The sequence below is a fragment of the Dendropsophus ebraccatus genome, chromosome 1 (assembly GCF_027789765.1).
Source record: "Dendropsophus ebraccatus isolate aDenEbr1 chromosome 1, aDenEbr1.pat, whole genome shotgun sequence".
Taxonomy (NCBI): Eukaryota; Metazoa; Chordata; class Amphibia; order Anura; family Hylidae; genus Dendropsophus; species Dendropsophus ebraccatus.
Genome location: NC_091454.1, coordinates 56,470,708 through 56,487,094, shown reverse-complemented (window position 1 = coordinate 56,487,094; position 16,387 = coordinate 56,470,708). Strand labels below are relative to the sequence as shown.

Sequence of the window (16,387 nt, the reverse complement as noted above, 5' to 3'; positions counted from 1 at the left end):
TATCTATTTTTGCCACAATTTTCCTGCAATTTGCAATAACATTGTGATATTCACTTTAACCTTTCACTTTACTAGAGCAAATAATATGTAAAAGCTAAGCTGTGATTGGTTAATATCTGTAAAAAAGGACACTGTATGATAAAAACTGGGTGTTTTTGTTTGAGCAGAGTATAGTTTGGGTGGGGTGAACATCGTGATAGAAACAGGCCAGTGTTCAGACAAGGTTCAGGTTACAGCACAAGACATACAAAACACTGAATATCAGCGCCATCTCAGCCGTACAGCACGGGCTGAGGGGTGCACGGAGTTCAGCACAGGCACATTCATGACAGGTACAGTGTAAGAGAGGTGGTGTATGGTGTTTATAGTGTCCCACATTATCATTTTTACGCACTTACACCCTTGAGACACCTTACTCTAATGTATAGTGACCTATAAAATTCTGGTCTTTAATAAATGTCATGAGCATGCCCTGACAGGTTGTCAGGGCATGATGGAAGTTGTTTTAGGTTGGGGCACATTGCACTGCAGTCTTAGCCATGTCACCCACTTTACAATATTACTAAAGATGTGAAATAGGCTTATATCGCCTCCCAATGATGTAGGGTGAGTTCAGATATGGAGGATATGTTGCAGTTTTTTACAGCCCAATACAATGGGCTAGCAGCTGTACAACTGGGTCCAGGGGCAAAGCTAAAGGCTGATCAGCCCTGGAGCAAAATTTTAGCTTTGCAACCCCCCCCCCCCCCCCTCCATCACATCTGATGAGGCACAAAGGACAAAAAAATCCAATACAAATCCAATACAAAATATCCAATTTCTCTAAGGTGACGCCCCCTAATGTGCCACCCAGTGGCGTAGCTACCATGGAGGCAAAATAGGCAGATGCTATAGGGTCTATGCGGGCAGAGCGTGACTTGCCTCCATTGTACTAGTGGCCACCAGCCCCCCACAGCGCTCGCACATCCCTCCCCACCCCTGGATGCAAAGCTCTCACAAACACCCAGCCCCCACCCCTGCGAACATGCATCTCCGGTAGGTATCTCCCAGCATGGTGTGTAGGGTAATATTCAGGACTACATCTCTCAGCATGGTGTGTGTGGGGTAATATACAGGACTACATCTCTCAGCATGGTGTGTGGTAATATGTAGAACTACATCTCCCAGCATGGTGTGTGGTAATATACAGGACCACATCTCCCAGCATGGTGTGTGTGGTAATATGTAGGACTACATCTCCCAGCATGGTGTGTAGTAATATACAGAACTACATAACCCATCACGGTGTGTGGAAGGATGCAGGTCTACACTTCCTTGCATGGTGTGTGGTAATATGCAGGACTACAGCTCTCAGCATGGAGTGTGGAAGGATGAAGGACTACATCTCTCAGCATGGTGTGTGTGTGTGGTAATATGCAGGACTACATCTCCCAGCATGGTGTGTGTGGTAATATGTAGGACTTCATCTCCCAGCATGGTGTGAGATAATATGCAGGACTACATCTCCCAGCATAGTGTGTGTGGTAATATGTAGGACTTCATCTCCCAGCATGGTGTGAGATAATATGCAGGACTACATCTCCCAGCATAGTGTGTGTGGTAATATGTAGGACTACATAACCCATCATGGTGTGTGGAAGGATGCAGGACTACACTTCCTAGCATGGTGTGTGTTAAAATGCAGGACTACATCTCTCAGCATGGTGTGTGGAAGGATGAAGGACTACATCTCCCAGCATGGTGTGTGTGGTAATATGCAGGACTACATCTCCCAGCATGGTGTGTGGTAATATGTAGAACTACATCTCCCAGCATGGTGTGTGTGGTAATATGCAGGACTACATCTCCCAGCATGGTGTGTGTGGTAATATGTAGGACTACATCTCCCAGCATGGTGTGGGCTAAAATGCAGGACTACATCTCCCAGCATAGTGTGTGTGATAATATGCAGGACTACATCTCCCAGCATGGTGTGGGTAATAATATACAGGATTACCTCTCCCAGCATGGTGTGTGGTAATATGCAGGACTACATCTCATAATGGGAGTTGTAGTTCTGCAACAGATTAGAGGATGACACAGTACACCAGGGGCCATATGGGTACATGTGACTCCCCTTATCTACTATAATGCTGCCTACTACTACTACTACTACTACTACTACTACTACTACTACTACTACTACTACCACTACTACTACTACTAGATGGGGCGTGGCTAGCAAGAGACCCACAATTTGTAAACAGCCTGTGGCCTATGGTAACCTTAAAGGGGTTATCCAGCGCTACAAAAACATGGCCACTTTTCCCCTACTGTTGTCTCCAGTTTGGGTGGGGTTTTAAAACTCAGTTCCATTGAAGTAAATGGAGCTTAATTGCAAACCGCACCTGAACTGGAGACAACAGTAGGGGGAAAAGTGGCCATGTTTTTGTAGCGCTGGATAACCCTTTTAATCGTCCCTGTACAAGATGTATGGAGCTGTCTACTTCCAGCTCAGTTCACTGTGAATGAGGGAGCCACAGCATGGCAAACAGCTGACTGTTGGACCCCTAAAAATGAGTTACTTAGTTATGTCCTATCCTGAGGATAGTCCACAAGGTTGCCAACATGATTTTTTATGAATGTATATATGTATAATGGTACCAGGGCCGCTTTAACCAGAGGGCATGCTATGCCCTGGCCCCTAGGGGCCACTCCGCAGTATAGATGGTGCTAACAGGCAGGAACCGGGGCAGCTGTAGGATAATGTGGTCACGGTGTAGGCACAAGGGTGATACAGCTGGAAACCGGCTCCTGACAATGCGGGAATACTGGGCATGCGATTCCTCATTGTCCTTAGTCAGGGCACCAATTATCACACCAATGCCAAGGTTCAGAAACAACGGTAGTTGTATATTTATTGTAACGGTGGTAACTAGTAGCAACAGTCTCTCCGGATGCAACCGGGAATAAGGCAATCTTGAATAAAGCAGAGTAATGGGTGATGCTGCAATAGGCTGTGAGAGTAGCGTGCTGAATGATGGGAGTAGTAGTGAAACTGAAGTTGAGATGCTGGGTGGAATGAGACTTGAATGAAATACTTGCTGTTGATGATTAGAGAAGATGATGATGAGAGGAACTGAAGAATCAACACCCAGATGAGAATCTTGAGACTTGAGACAGGAACACAGCCAGTGGACTGGAGCAGCAGAGCACACGCAGGCCTCTCTCTTAGCAGGGAGAGAGGACAAACACACAACCTATCCCCTATGGGGCAGGGAATAGACTGAGGTAGAACAGGAAGTCACATGGTAACCACAGCCAAAAGCTCGATGACCATTGGAGTTACCATGAAAGCAGGGCACAGTCACGTGACATCCAGCCATTGCATCATCACACCATTAGGCATATACAGAGAAATATACATGAGAAGTACCATACTTGAACACTAGGAGGCAACATAATACCATTAGACACTGATACCTGAATATACATGCAATAAATGAATGAAATAGCAGACCTGAATACTGCAGGGGTGACACAATACACGCAGTTTGCAGTGGACCATAGCTTTCCAGAACAGAACAGGTTATAATAAAAGTATGAGCATAAGAAGGGCTGTTCTGGGACACTGCATACCTCCTTACTAGAAATGAGCCGACCTCGGCGAACCAAAAGCTAAGGTAGATGTGGCCGAATGAACATAGAGGACCAGGACAACAAGACAAGAGGAAGGAATGTTAGTGTGAGTGAATATGTAGATGTGTGTTTCCCACGCTCAAGGCACAGGTGACAAGAGATAATGAAGAGAAAGAAAACCCTAGTGGCAGGACTTCACCTAGGGGTGCCTAACGTACTCTGGTTACAGGTAGTTAGTGCGTGGACCATCTGACATGGAAGTCAGGACAACTTAACTGCTGGCGGGGGACCCTCAATATTCCAGTCAGTTTGACAGTAGGTTTCCAATGACAATGAGTTACCCTACTGGAAGAAAGAGAACTGTGAAGACCTGTGTACTGCCTTGGGTGTCTTTGTGAAGTGACTTGGACACCTGGAAGAGAAAGAATAAAATAACAAAAGCAAACATACATTTGGGCGCCCATACATACTGGTCAAACATACTAACACAATTACTCAATAGGCCAAACACACGAAAAGGTATCCAAGGTGCAATATGTATGGACAAGTGTGAATGTTAGGTAAGACTATGTGTAGCAACTACTATGTTGGGACAAGACAGAGGTGAACAAATACTGGAGACACAGGGAAGGGAAATACAAAAGACAACAAATACTGCAAGGTCTGGAGGAGGATTGGCTCACATAACTCTGAAGACATCTGAAGAAAACTGGCTCCAATAATCTTTCCAGCTGTAGATACAATAGATACAATAATATTATGCATGGAGAAAATAGAAGATCCTTCAGAAAAATACACTTTTTAGAAAATACTCCTTTAGAAAATAGACTTTCTCTGAGGCTATAGATATAAATATGTAGACTGACTTCTTTACTCAGAGGAGGAGGAAACTGTCTGACTCTGACATGAAAATATACACTGTGAGAAGAAATACTTTTTCCAAAAGACACACTTTACTCTCTGAGACTATCTAAATGACTTTTCTGCTTACTCAGAGGTAGGAAAATATATATATATATATATATATATATATGACTCTGACAAGAAAATAGACTTTTGACTACTGAAGTGCAATACTGAAGTGCAATCATGAAATACAATAACAATAACAGTTATATAAACAGTCGAGAACTTTGCTTTCTGTAGTTACGCTTTAATGAAAGGATGCAGGAGGGCCCTGAGTAGGCTTCTTCTTCCTCTTCTCCCACGGGTAGTAGAAGCGTGGAGGGCCTGGAGCAGAAGCATCACTGGAGGCAGTGGTGACCACGATGCTAGGCGCCACTGTGGTGATAGGAGAGATGATGGGGGCCACATGGTAAGTGACCGACGTGGTGGAAGAAGCAGCTTTAGCCACGGCAGTGGGGGCAGTATTAGCAGCTGTGGACTGCCCTGCTGTAGTGAAAGCTGCAGGAGCAGCGCTAGGCATAGCGGTGGCAGCTGTAGTGGCAGGCAACAGGGCAGCAAGGGCCTGCTGAATGTCCTCGATCAGCTGCATAATCTTAGGCCCACGCCCAAGCATCCATTGCGGAAGGGGTGGCGAATCACACCCGGGAGGCTGCCATAGGCCCGGAGATATGGGGCCCTTAACGAGAGTCTTTCCCCCCGGTTCAGGATCTGGGGGCGAAGGAGGTGACTCGTCTATGATCCGGTCGTCCTCGGAGGAGACGGATGGCCCTGTGGAGAAAATGAAATTCGAGGAGCTGGAGTGATTAGGACCCGGGGAGATACTGAGATCAGACGTAGTCTCCTCACCTAATTCAGCGGAGGTCGGAGTAGAGGCCCGGCTTTGATCCCTATCTTTGGACCGGACGGATCCCCAGCTGCTGTCACTATCCGAGGGCAGCAGTGCTAGCAGGCATGCCGGATCGAACGATGGCAGAGAGGCGGGAGGCTCTGGTAGCACGGGTACAGCGGTAGCAGGCAAGCACTCCTTGCAGGACGCCATCTTGCTGCGCACTGGCGTGCTCTTGAGGACCTGGGAGGAGGCGGAGCGCAGAGGCTGAAATTCCGGTCCAGCAATCTGCCCGGCAACAGTGACGTCATCTGGCGCAGGCAGCCAATCAGGAGCAGTCAATGCAAAGTCTATGGTGCCGGGCGATTCCCGCGCTTGGGCAGCATGGCAATTAACCCCCTCCTCTCCGGGGTATGGCGCAGTTAGAAATTGGAGAAGACAGCGGCCATCTTGTGTACAGTCTAGGGCCCTGAGCGCCTCTATTACCCCCATGGTGATATGGCAAAGTCTCTTTGGGGTAGCGGCACACTCTTGGGGGCACACAATGCGATCGTAATCCTGTTCGGGGACGCCAAAAATGCTACGCCCTGGCCCCTAGGGGCCACTCCGCAGTATAGATGGTGCTAACAGGCAGGAACCGGGGCAACTGTAGGATATAGTGTTGTCACGGTGTAGGCACGAGGGTGATACAGCTGGAAACCGGCTCCTGACAATGCGGGAATACTGGGCATGCGATTCCTCGTTGTCCTTAGTCAGGGCACCAATTATCACACCAATGCCAAGGTTCAGAAACAACGGTAGTTGTATATTTATTGTAACGGTGGTAACTAGTAGCAACAGTCTCTCCGGATGCAACCGGGAATAAGGCAATCTTGAATAAAGCAGAGTAATTGGTGATGCTGCAATAGGCTGTGAGAGTAGTGTGCTGAATGATGGGAGTAGTAGTGAAACTGAAGTTGAGATGCTGGGTGGAATGAGACTTGAATGAAATACTTGCTGTTGATGGTTAGAGAAGATGATGATAAGAGGAACTGAAGAATCAACACCCAGATAAGAATCTTGAGACTTGAGACAGGAACACAGCCAGTGGACTGGAGCAGCAGAGCACACGCAGGCCTCTCTCTTAGCAGGGAGAGAGGACAAACACACAACCTATCCCCTATGGGGCAGGGAATAGACTGAGGTAGAACAGGAAGTCACATGGTAACCACAGCCAAAAGCTCGATGACCATTGGAGTTACCATGAAAGCAGGGCACAGTCACGTGACATCCAGCCATTGCATCATCACACCATTAGGCATATACAGAGAAATATACATGAGAAGTACCATACTTGAACATTAGGAGGCGACATAATACCATTAGACACTGATACCTGAATATACATGCAATAAATGGATGAAATAGCAGACCTGAATACTGCTTAGCAGGGAGAGAGGACAAACACACAACCTATCCCCTATGGGGCAGGGAATAGACTGAGGTAGAACAGGAAGTCACATGGTAACCACAGCCAAAAGCTCGATGACCATTGGAGTTACCATGAAAGCAGGGCACAGTCACGTGACATCCAGCCATTGCATCATCACACCATTAGGCATATACAGAGAAATATACATGAGAAGTACCATACTTGAACATTAGGAGGCGACATAATACCATTAGACACTGATACCTGAATATACATGCAATAAATGGATGAAATAGCAGACCTGAATACTGCAGGGGTGACACAATACACGCAGTTTGCAGTGGACCATAGCTTTCCAGAACAGAACAGGTTATAATAAAAGTATGAGCATAAGAAGGGCTGTTCTGGGACACTGCAGGCACATGTTGCACGTGCACCGGGCCCACTGATTAAAGGGGCCCCCCCGAGCAGGCCGGCGATTGCTATGTGCGACCAGTGAGGTCGCACAGGGTATCGGCCACCAGCCTATCAGGGAAGAGCGCCATGGATGGGTAATCTACTTACCCCTCCATGGCGCCCCCTGCAGGGCCCCCCCGTCCGACGCTACCCCCGCCCGCCCGCTGCTGCTGCGGCGCTTCAGCAGCAGCGATACTGACAGAGAGAGAGCCATTGGCTCCCTCCTTGTCAGTCACTCTTATGGCGGCACTTCCTGCGGTCACAAGAGGCCGCACTCTCCCTCTAGCGCCCGACGTCACTGGAGCGTCGGCGCGAGGGTAAGGGGAGTGCAGCCTCTTGTGACCGCAGGAAGTGTGGCCACAAGAGGAAAGAGAAGAGGAACGCGCAGACCTAGGTGAGTAAAAGTGTTTGTTTTTTTCAATGTTATATGGGAGGGGGAGCGCATATACTATTAGGGAGCACAGGGGGCTATATACTATTGGGGAGCACAGGGGGTTATATACTATTGGGGAGCACAGGGGGCTTTATACTATGGGGGAGCACAGGGGGCTATATATTATTGGGGAGCACAGGGGGCTATATACTATGGGGGAGCACAGGGGGCTATATACTATGGGGGAGCACAGGGGAGCTATATACTATTAGGGAGCATAGGGGAGCTATATACTATTGGGGAGCACAGGGGAGCTATATACTATTGGGGAGCACAGGGGAGCTATATACTATTGGGGAGCACAGGGAGCTATATACTATTGGGGAGCACAGGGGGCTATATAATATTGTGGGAGAGCATAGGGGGGCTATATACTATTGTGGGAGACCATAGGGGGGCTATATACTATTGGGGGAGAGCACGGGGGGCTATATACTATTGTGGGAGAGCACAGGGGGGCTATTCACTACTGGGGAGAGTGCACAGGGGGGGCTATATACTAATGGGGGAGCGCATAGGAGGGCTGTATATAACTGGAGGAGCACATGAGGGTCTATATACTACAGGGACACCTTAAAACTATGGAGGCACAGAGGGGTGTAACTATGTAGGGGTACAGAGGGGTGTAACTACTGTATAGGGGTACAAGGGACCTAACTACTGTATGTGTTGGAGCCTAAAATATTTGTCTGGCAGATTCTGGAGAGAAGATTCACAGCCAGGAGGAGACTTCAAGGTGGCCCAGGCTGGATGGAGAGAAAAAGAAAAGGTGACAGACTCTGATCGGAGAAGATGCCCCCGGTGAGTCACTGGATGTATTTGCACTCTGTTATAGGGTTGTAGTGTTAGGGGTCATGATGTGGCGGTATTATGTAATGGTATCATTGGTGATATCTTTCTGTTTTGTTTAGTGCAGTTTTTACGTAATATGTAATCACTGTATGGTGGAAATAGTGTTATAAGGTAACTACTGTATGTATTGGGGCTCTTGATACAGTGTGGGGGCAAATTCAGAGCATTATACAATGTGCCAAAAGGGAAGTGGGGGGGGGCACTTTTGAGGGCTGTGCACCGGGCCCACCAATGTATTAAAACGGCCCTGAATGGTACCTCAGTTCTCAAACTGCTCGGTTTTCAAACTGCTTAGACCTCAAACTGTATTTTCAAGGAAAGTTTGCTTTGGTTCTCAAACTCTACTCAGTTTTCAAACACTTTTCGGGCACCTAGTCTTGAAGTACAGTAATACCGTGGTATTCGAGCGAAAATTTTACCTGGAAGTAACATTTAGAATTCAAACTTTGCTCAGTATCTGAACGTTTTTGCGATGGTGGATGGGGGGTTGTACCTGGTGAGTTTAGCACTGGTGAGGCTTCACATACAGTACAGTACTGGATAAGACTGCTGGAGTGTATATACAGTACAGTAGTAGTACAGTCAGTGTACCACCATTTCCCATCCATTAAAGTGCTGGGGTGGGTAGACACAGTGCGGTGCTGTATGGTACATTATGGTGCTGTTCTGTAATGTGCTGTAGAGATTAAACTGGTCACTTTTCATTGTAATATAGGGGTACTGTAGGTAATTATTGGTGGCTGCTGGAGCCAATTAAACACATTTACATTATTTCCTATGGGAAAACACTGCTCGGTTCTGCCTTCCTGAACAAATTAAGTTCAAGAACTGAGGTACCACTGTATATATATATATATATATATATATATGAATTTACTCTGAGCTGTAAAATGATAATAACAATCACAATGATCTGCTAAAGTGCATCACAGTGTCTCACAGTCGCCTGTACTTTTTTCACAGATTTTCCAGAAATTTCTGGACTGTTGGCAACCCTGCGGTTTCCATTCAACTCATTCTGGTCTCCCCATCTCCTGTATTCCTTTTGCTTCCGAGACAAGAGCTTGGTGCAGGTCCTGCCCAGTCAGACAATCACTGTGCCAGATGGGACACTGTTGTGGCCTATTTGGCAGGTCCAGTAACCTCAACTCACTTAGACAGTTATAGATTGTAAGCCCTCGCTGGCAGGGTCCCCTTCCCCCATGTTCCAGTCTGTCTTTTGCCTTCATGTAATGTGTTCTGATCTTGTATTGTTCCTGCTTGTTACCCCTATCGATTGTATAGCGCTCTGGAATTAAGGGCGCTTTATAAATAAATAAATAATAATAATAATAATAATAATAAAAAATAATAATAATAGACAGTTATGGCATAGCCTCTAGGTATGTCATATATGTCTAGATAGAAATACCCTTTAGAATATTCTAACCTGCTCTTACGTTCCTATAGGCTGGGTACACTGAAAATGAAGATCAATTTCTTATTTTCATCCTCAGCTCGTTTCTGTTAAATCCTTAGTAATATTATTGTGTACATTTAGCAGTTAGGTGAACTGGGGTCAGTAATATGGCCATTGGTGTACTGATCTGCCATACGTGCCTGCTGTCTCCTCATCAAAATTATATGAACAAATTAATGTGTCACTGTTGTTGTTTTTTTTTTTTTTTTTTGCAGAAATCAATAGAACAGGCAATTTCAAGAATCTTTGTAATTGGGTTTATTAGGCAAATATGCCATTATCTGCATTCAAAAAGACTTTCCCCAGGTCCCCCCTCCCTTCCTCTCTCTCATCCACTGTTCATTATCAGGAAATCTCAACTCTTTTACACAGTAGGGCCCTGTCTGTTCTATGAAGAAGGGAGGGGGAGGAGAGAGAAGGGAGATTAGTCAGCAGTAGAGAGCAGAGAACAAAGGATTACACAGTGGGAAGCTGCGTGAAGCTGGTATTCAGAGGTCAGAGAGGTCAGTGCTTACTGTCAAAGGAGATAGCCAGTGATGTAGCTGTAAATTAACTCTTTGTTGTCCTGTTTTGGTGCCTCATCTCCCTCAACCCCTCCCCTCTCCATAGACAATCATGAAGACAGGGGGGAGAGCTTCAAACTGCTTTTTCATTATAAAAATGCATTTTCGGGTAATTAACCCAACTACAAAGTTTCTTAAAATTGCCTGTACTATTGATTTGTGCAAAAAAAAATAATAATTAAACAACAGTGATACTTTAAGGATTTAACAATCACATTACTAAGGGCTCTATTACACCAAGCGATAATCGGCTGAATCAGGACGATTATCAATCATTGTAATAGAGACAACAATCAGCCGATGACAATGATCATCGGCTGATCCTGTCTTTAGATCTTGACTAAAAATCATCAGTCGCCGACAGTGATGTGCAACCGACAGCTGACGATTGAATACACTGTTATACATTACCTCTTCATGGTCTCGGTCTTCTCCTGACCTCTGCTTTAACTCCCAGCGCCGTGGCTGCAGCTTCATAGCGGCCTGTCTGGGCAGGCCGCTCAGCCAATTGATTGACTGACAGCTCAGATGGGCCGATTAGAAGCTGCTGCAGCGCCAGGTTGCAATCAGAGGACAGAAGAAGACCGGGACTGTGGAGAGGTAATGTATAAAAATTTAGGGCTAGGGCTGCATGGACACCGGTAATGATGTCTGTGCAGACCTTGCTAAATGATTATCGAGCCGTGTAAAAGGCTCAATAAACAAGGACCAATCTAGCAGATTGGCGCTCGTTTACATTTTTGATCGGGCCGTCATCAGCCTGTCTAGAAGAACCCTAAGGATGAAGATAAGAAAAATAAATTATTCTTAGTATCCCTGACCCTGAGAGAATATAACTGCAAGTTAGAATCTTCTAACCTGCTGTTAGTTTCTCTTTAAAGGGGTAGTGCGGCGGTAAAGAATTATTCACAGAATAACACACATTACAAAGTTATACAACTTTGTAATGTATGTTATGTTAGTGAATGGCCCCCTTCCCCGTGTCCCACCACCCCCACCCGTGTACCCGGAAGTGTGGTGCGCTATACTCACCTGTCACGTGCTGACACCCGTCTCCGATCTTCAGCGAGTGACGTCTTCTTCGGGCGGACGGCGAACAGCTCCGTCTGTTCCGAATGCCGGCCGCCCTCTGCAGCATCATCCGATGCTCAGCCGCGATTGGCTGAGCATAACTGTGCTCAGCCAATCGCCACTGAGCAGCTGATGACACAACCGCGTCATCAGCCACTCAGCCGCGATTGGCTGAGCATAACTGTGCTCAGCCAATCGCGGCTGAGCACAGTTGTGACGCGGCGGAGGGGGGATGGGCGGCTGCGATTCGGCCGTCCGTCCGAAGATGACGTTTGACACAAGATGGCGGAAGGCCCTCGACACAGATCAGGTAATGTATAATGCACCACACTTCCGGGTACACGGGCAGGGGTGGTGGGACACGGGGAAGGGGGCCATTCACAGACATAACATACATTACAAAGTTGTATAACTTTGTAATGTGTGTTATTCTGTAAATAATTTTTTAGCGCCGCACTACCCCTTTAATCTATAGTTTGGTGTAAGGTATGACAAAGGATGATATAATCCTACACAAGCAAATGCTAAACGCAAATGTAAATGTGAACAGAGCTGTGTAACTTTTCCATTAGATATAAACATTTTTACAATATCATATAAAAATTATGTAGGATTTATAATGTATTTTTTACCCTTTATGACCAGTAAAAGTGCCTGTAAATAAATAATTGCCTTCATCATTTAGTTATTTTGTGTGTACATCATTATTATAGCTTACTTCTGTTTGATGATTTTTTTTTTTTATTATGATTATTAACATTTTTTTTTAATCGCTCTTGATTTCAGAGCGCTATACAATTGATAGGAGGTGACAAACAGAACATTACAAATCAAAACATGTTACATGAATAAGGCAAATGGCAGACTGGCACATGGTACATAGGGATAAAGGACCCTGCCCGCTAGCACCTACAATCTAAAATTAAAGGGGTTATCCAGTGCTACAAAAATATGGCCACTTTCAACAGGACTCTTGTCTCCAGTTCAGGTGCTGTTTGCAATTAAGCTCCATTCACTCCAATGGAACTGAGCAGCAAAATCCCGCCCAAGCTGGAGACAAGAGTGGGGCTGTCTCTGAAAGAAAGTGGCCATGTTTCTGTAGCGCTGGATAACCCCTTTAAGCATGAGCAGGGAACTTTGCTTGACCGGATGTGGAAAAACTAGACAGAAAATATTGTAATAAGAAAAAAAAAAGTTCATTTTAACAGCAAGAATCCATTAATATCTGGGAAGCTGCTGGAGATAACGAGGATTCGGAGCCCAAAACATGAGACAGAAATCCAGGGAGAGCAGGCAGGTACTGCATTATGGGTGATTGCTGGCTGACTGCTGGAAGGGACCTTGAATCATTTGGAATAAACTTCACCGAGACTGTGAAGTGTATTTAGCAAACAGACTGGAAATACTTACTGCTGCCGCGCAGATACATAAAATCCCTGGAAAATTGTAATGTTCATTTTCAGTGAATTAATTAGCAAATTAACCTAGATTTTAGAGAAGCGTTTACCTTCTCCTTATTGTTGATGTAGTTTTAATCTTACAGCATTGAATTTTGTGTGCAGGCCTCCTCTCCCCAGAAGCATGCAGTGAAGGGACGATCAAAATCCACAGAGGAAATACAGCAAGCAAAAAAGGTAAAATTTCCCTCAGTGAATCACTTTAAACGTTATGGCCTGAGGCACATGAACAAATGTCTGGACTACAAAGCAATGTTATGTTATCATACACATCACATTCTTAGATTTTACACCACTAGTATGGAATATACACTAAATCACTGTTAAACATGACAGAATGAGGCTATGTTCATACAACGTCAAAATGATGTCCGTTTTTTGTTTTGTTTTTTGGGCAGCCATCTTTAATGACTAATAATGGACATTATTTTATAATAACAGAGTATTTTATAGCACTGGAGAATTGCATTTATGAGCTTATTTACTTTATGGGGTTACATTTTTTTTATATGAAAAGGGATGCTTAGAAAATTCTTTGTAGAAATAAATGTGACCAAGAACAATAAAAATCTTCCCCACCACCATTCCCCATTACATAGCACTTCCTGGTCTTATCCTTGACGCAAGGAATTACCTACTCAGTCAATCAGCAGCTCGGGTCACCACTGTGGTCACTAATTGCCTGACCACTCCATAAGGCCCTATTATGCTGGGTTTACACGGAGCGATAATTCGGAGGAAAATTCAGTAAACGACTGTTTACACGGAACGATTGGCGAATTTTTTGCGAACGACGATTTAAGAACCTGTTAAAAGATCAAAATGAATGATTTACCGATCGTTCGCCACGTTTACACGTACGATTATCGTTCTAATTCGGTCGTTATCGTTCAAATTCGCACGATAATCGCTCCATGTAAACCCAGCATTACACTGAGTAATTATCTGGTGAAAGACAACCATCAGTCACAGAGTGATCAATTGTTTGCTTATCAGCTGATTGTTGTCCTTTAATATGTAAAAAAATCATTGCCTGTCGGCCATGCATTGCTCCTTGTCTCTGGATTCCCAGCTGACCACAGTCGCCACGGCCACAGGAAAACCTGTCTCTGCTGTGACAGCCACTCAGCCAATCACTGGTTGCAGTGCTGTCCCATCTCAGTCAATGATTAGCTGAGCGGACCACCCACCACTGCTGCGAGAGGTAAGAATACCATTCTTATTATTTTCTGTATACTGATGCCAAAGTACCCCTTTTAAGCAAGAGCTGCATGGACATCACTAATGATGTCTGTGCAGCCCTGCCCGCATGATTATTGAGCCGTGTAATAGGCACTTACTTACCCCATGGGTTGGATCATCTAATATGGCCCTTAGAGCTATACTGCTTGAAAGTGTCACAGGTCCAGGGATCTACCAGTCTTCAATTTTAATTGTTGTTATAAAGATCACTGTTTTTAACATGTGGATACTAATGACAGACCCTGAGCAAGTGATTCCTTGTATCAAGACTAAGACCAAGGGCAAGCTGTGAAGCCTGACTAGGCATAGTTGTTCGGGGGTTCCCAGCTGAACGTCGTGCTCAGCCAATCAGTGTGATGCCCCACACCACAGCCACTAACTGGCTGAGCGGGACGTTCAGACGCCAGGAGTCCCTGAAGCAAGCTGGATTGTGGAGCAGGCAATGTATGCTCCCGCTGGTGGGAGGTTAAGGGGGCTGTCATTTCAATCTCACTGTGAGTATGTAATCTGATTGAAAATGACAGGCAAGGGATCCACAGCAGATTTCGCAGCAAATCCAGTGTGTGTGGGTCTAGCCTTAAAAGGATTGTCCACCGCCACCAAATTTTCCCAATTGACTCTGGATGACATAAAAATTAGAAATTATACTCACCTGCCCCAATTCCCTGCTGCCCCGATCCCAACAGTGTACTATACGGTGCCTTTTGAGAAACGCTTCCTGCTTTTATTTTGAAGAGAAAACCCTATATTGTATCAGTATTTTAAAGAAAGTCCCATCCAAAACTGCACTATATGAACCTGGCCTAACAACAATTTTAATAATATGACAAAATAAAAATTGACAATGAGCGCAATATTAGGCAATCCTAGGTATATAGTGGTAGTATATTAAACCATGCAATGAAAAAGGAATGAATTAGGTTGGTTACCTGATTATCCTTCTCACACTATTGCTCGTGGTATTCACTGTGTGCCGTAGAACCAGTATCCGTGGAACCAGTATCCGTATTGGTTGTATGTCCTTTCTAAGATGCTTAATACCGTATGCTTTGCAGCAGGGTGATGAATGTAACCTTTGCTGGAGGTGCCCCGGCCGGCGGCACTACTCCGCAGTTGGTTACGTAGGTGATGACAATTCAAAAAATGTTTTTCCCGGGAGTCGAGTGACGTCACTACTAGTACGGGTGCTTGGAGAGGCAAAAAAGATAATCAACGCGTTTCAGCAACAATATCGGTTGCCCTCGTCAGGATTATGCTGCGGCCCCGTGTATCTCCCTTACTTATAGGGAGATACACGGGGCCGCAGCATAATCCTGACGAGGGCAACCGATATTGTTGCTGAAACGCGTTGATTATCTTTTTTGCCTCTCCAAGCACCCGTACTAGTAGTGACGTCACTCGACTCCCGGGAAAAACATTTTTTGAATTGTCATCACCTACGTAACCAACTGCGGAGTAGTGCCGCCGGCCGGGGCACCTCCAGCAAAGGTTACATTCATCACCCTGCTGCAAAGCATACGGTATTAAGCATCTTAGAAAGGACATACAACCAATACGGATACTGGTTCCACGGATACTGGTTCTACGGCACACAGTGAATACCACGAGCAATAGTGTGAGAAGGATAATCAGGTAACCAACCTAATTCATTCCTTTTTCATTGCATGGTTTAATATACTACCACTATATACCTAGGATTGCCTAATATTGCGCTCATTGTCAATTTTTATTTTGTCATATTTTAACCCCTAATGAACTGACGGGTGTTCATTTTTTTGACGTAGAGCAGCATAATAGAGTGTCGCGCTAGTGTGAGGTACACCTCAACATTTTATTAATTTTAATAATACATAAATCTTGACTAATTAAAGCACAAATTTCTGTTCACACGTGTTCTGTCTACATTTAGGCATTCCACACTACTCAGAAGTCTCTCCCAAGCACAGGAGAGGAGAATATCATACAGGTAAGGGAAGTATCATGTTCATTTCTCTATAGATTGGTCCTCCTTACACAATTCTAGGTGTTTAAATTTAAATTCTAGTTTAAATTTAGATTATTCAAGCTGCCGGAGTCCAGCTTTCATGTTACCG

At 45.1% G+C, this 16,387-nt stretch overlaps 1 long non-coding RNA gene across 1 annotated transcript in view; it reads left to right on the top strand.

Annotated features, from left to right (window-relative positions):
• Positions 1-16,387, top strand: part of LOC138774000 (uncharacterized) — a 40,525-nt gene that overhangs the window by 19,031 nt on the left and 5,107 nt on the right. The window contains exons 3-4 of the long non-coding RNA XR_011360239.1: positions 13,158-13,229; positions 16,204-16,260. This is a non-coding gene — a long non-coding RNA (uncharacterized lncRNA). The remainder of the gene's footprint in view (positions 1-13,157; positions 13,230-16,203; positions 16,261-16,387) is intronic.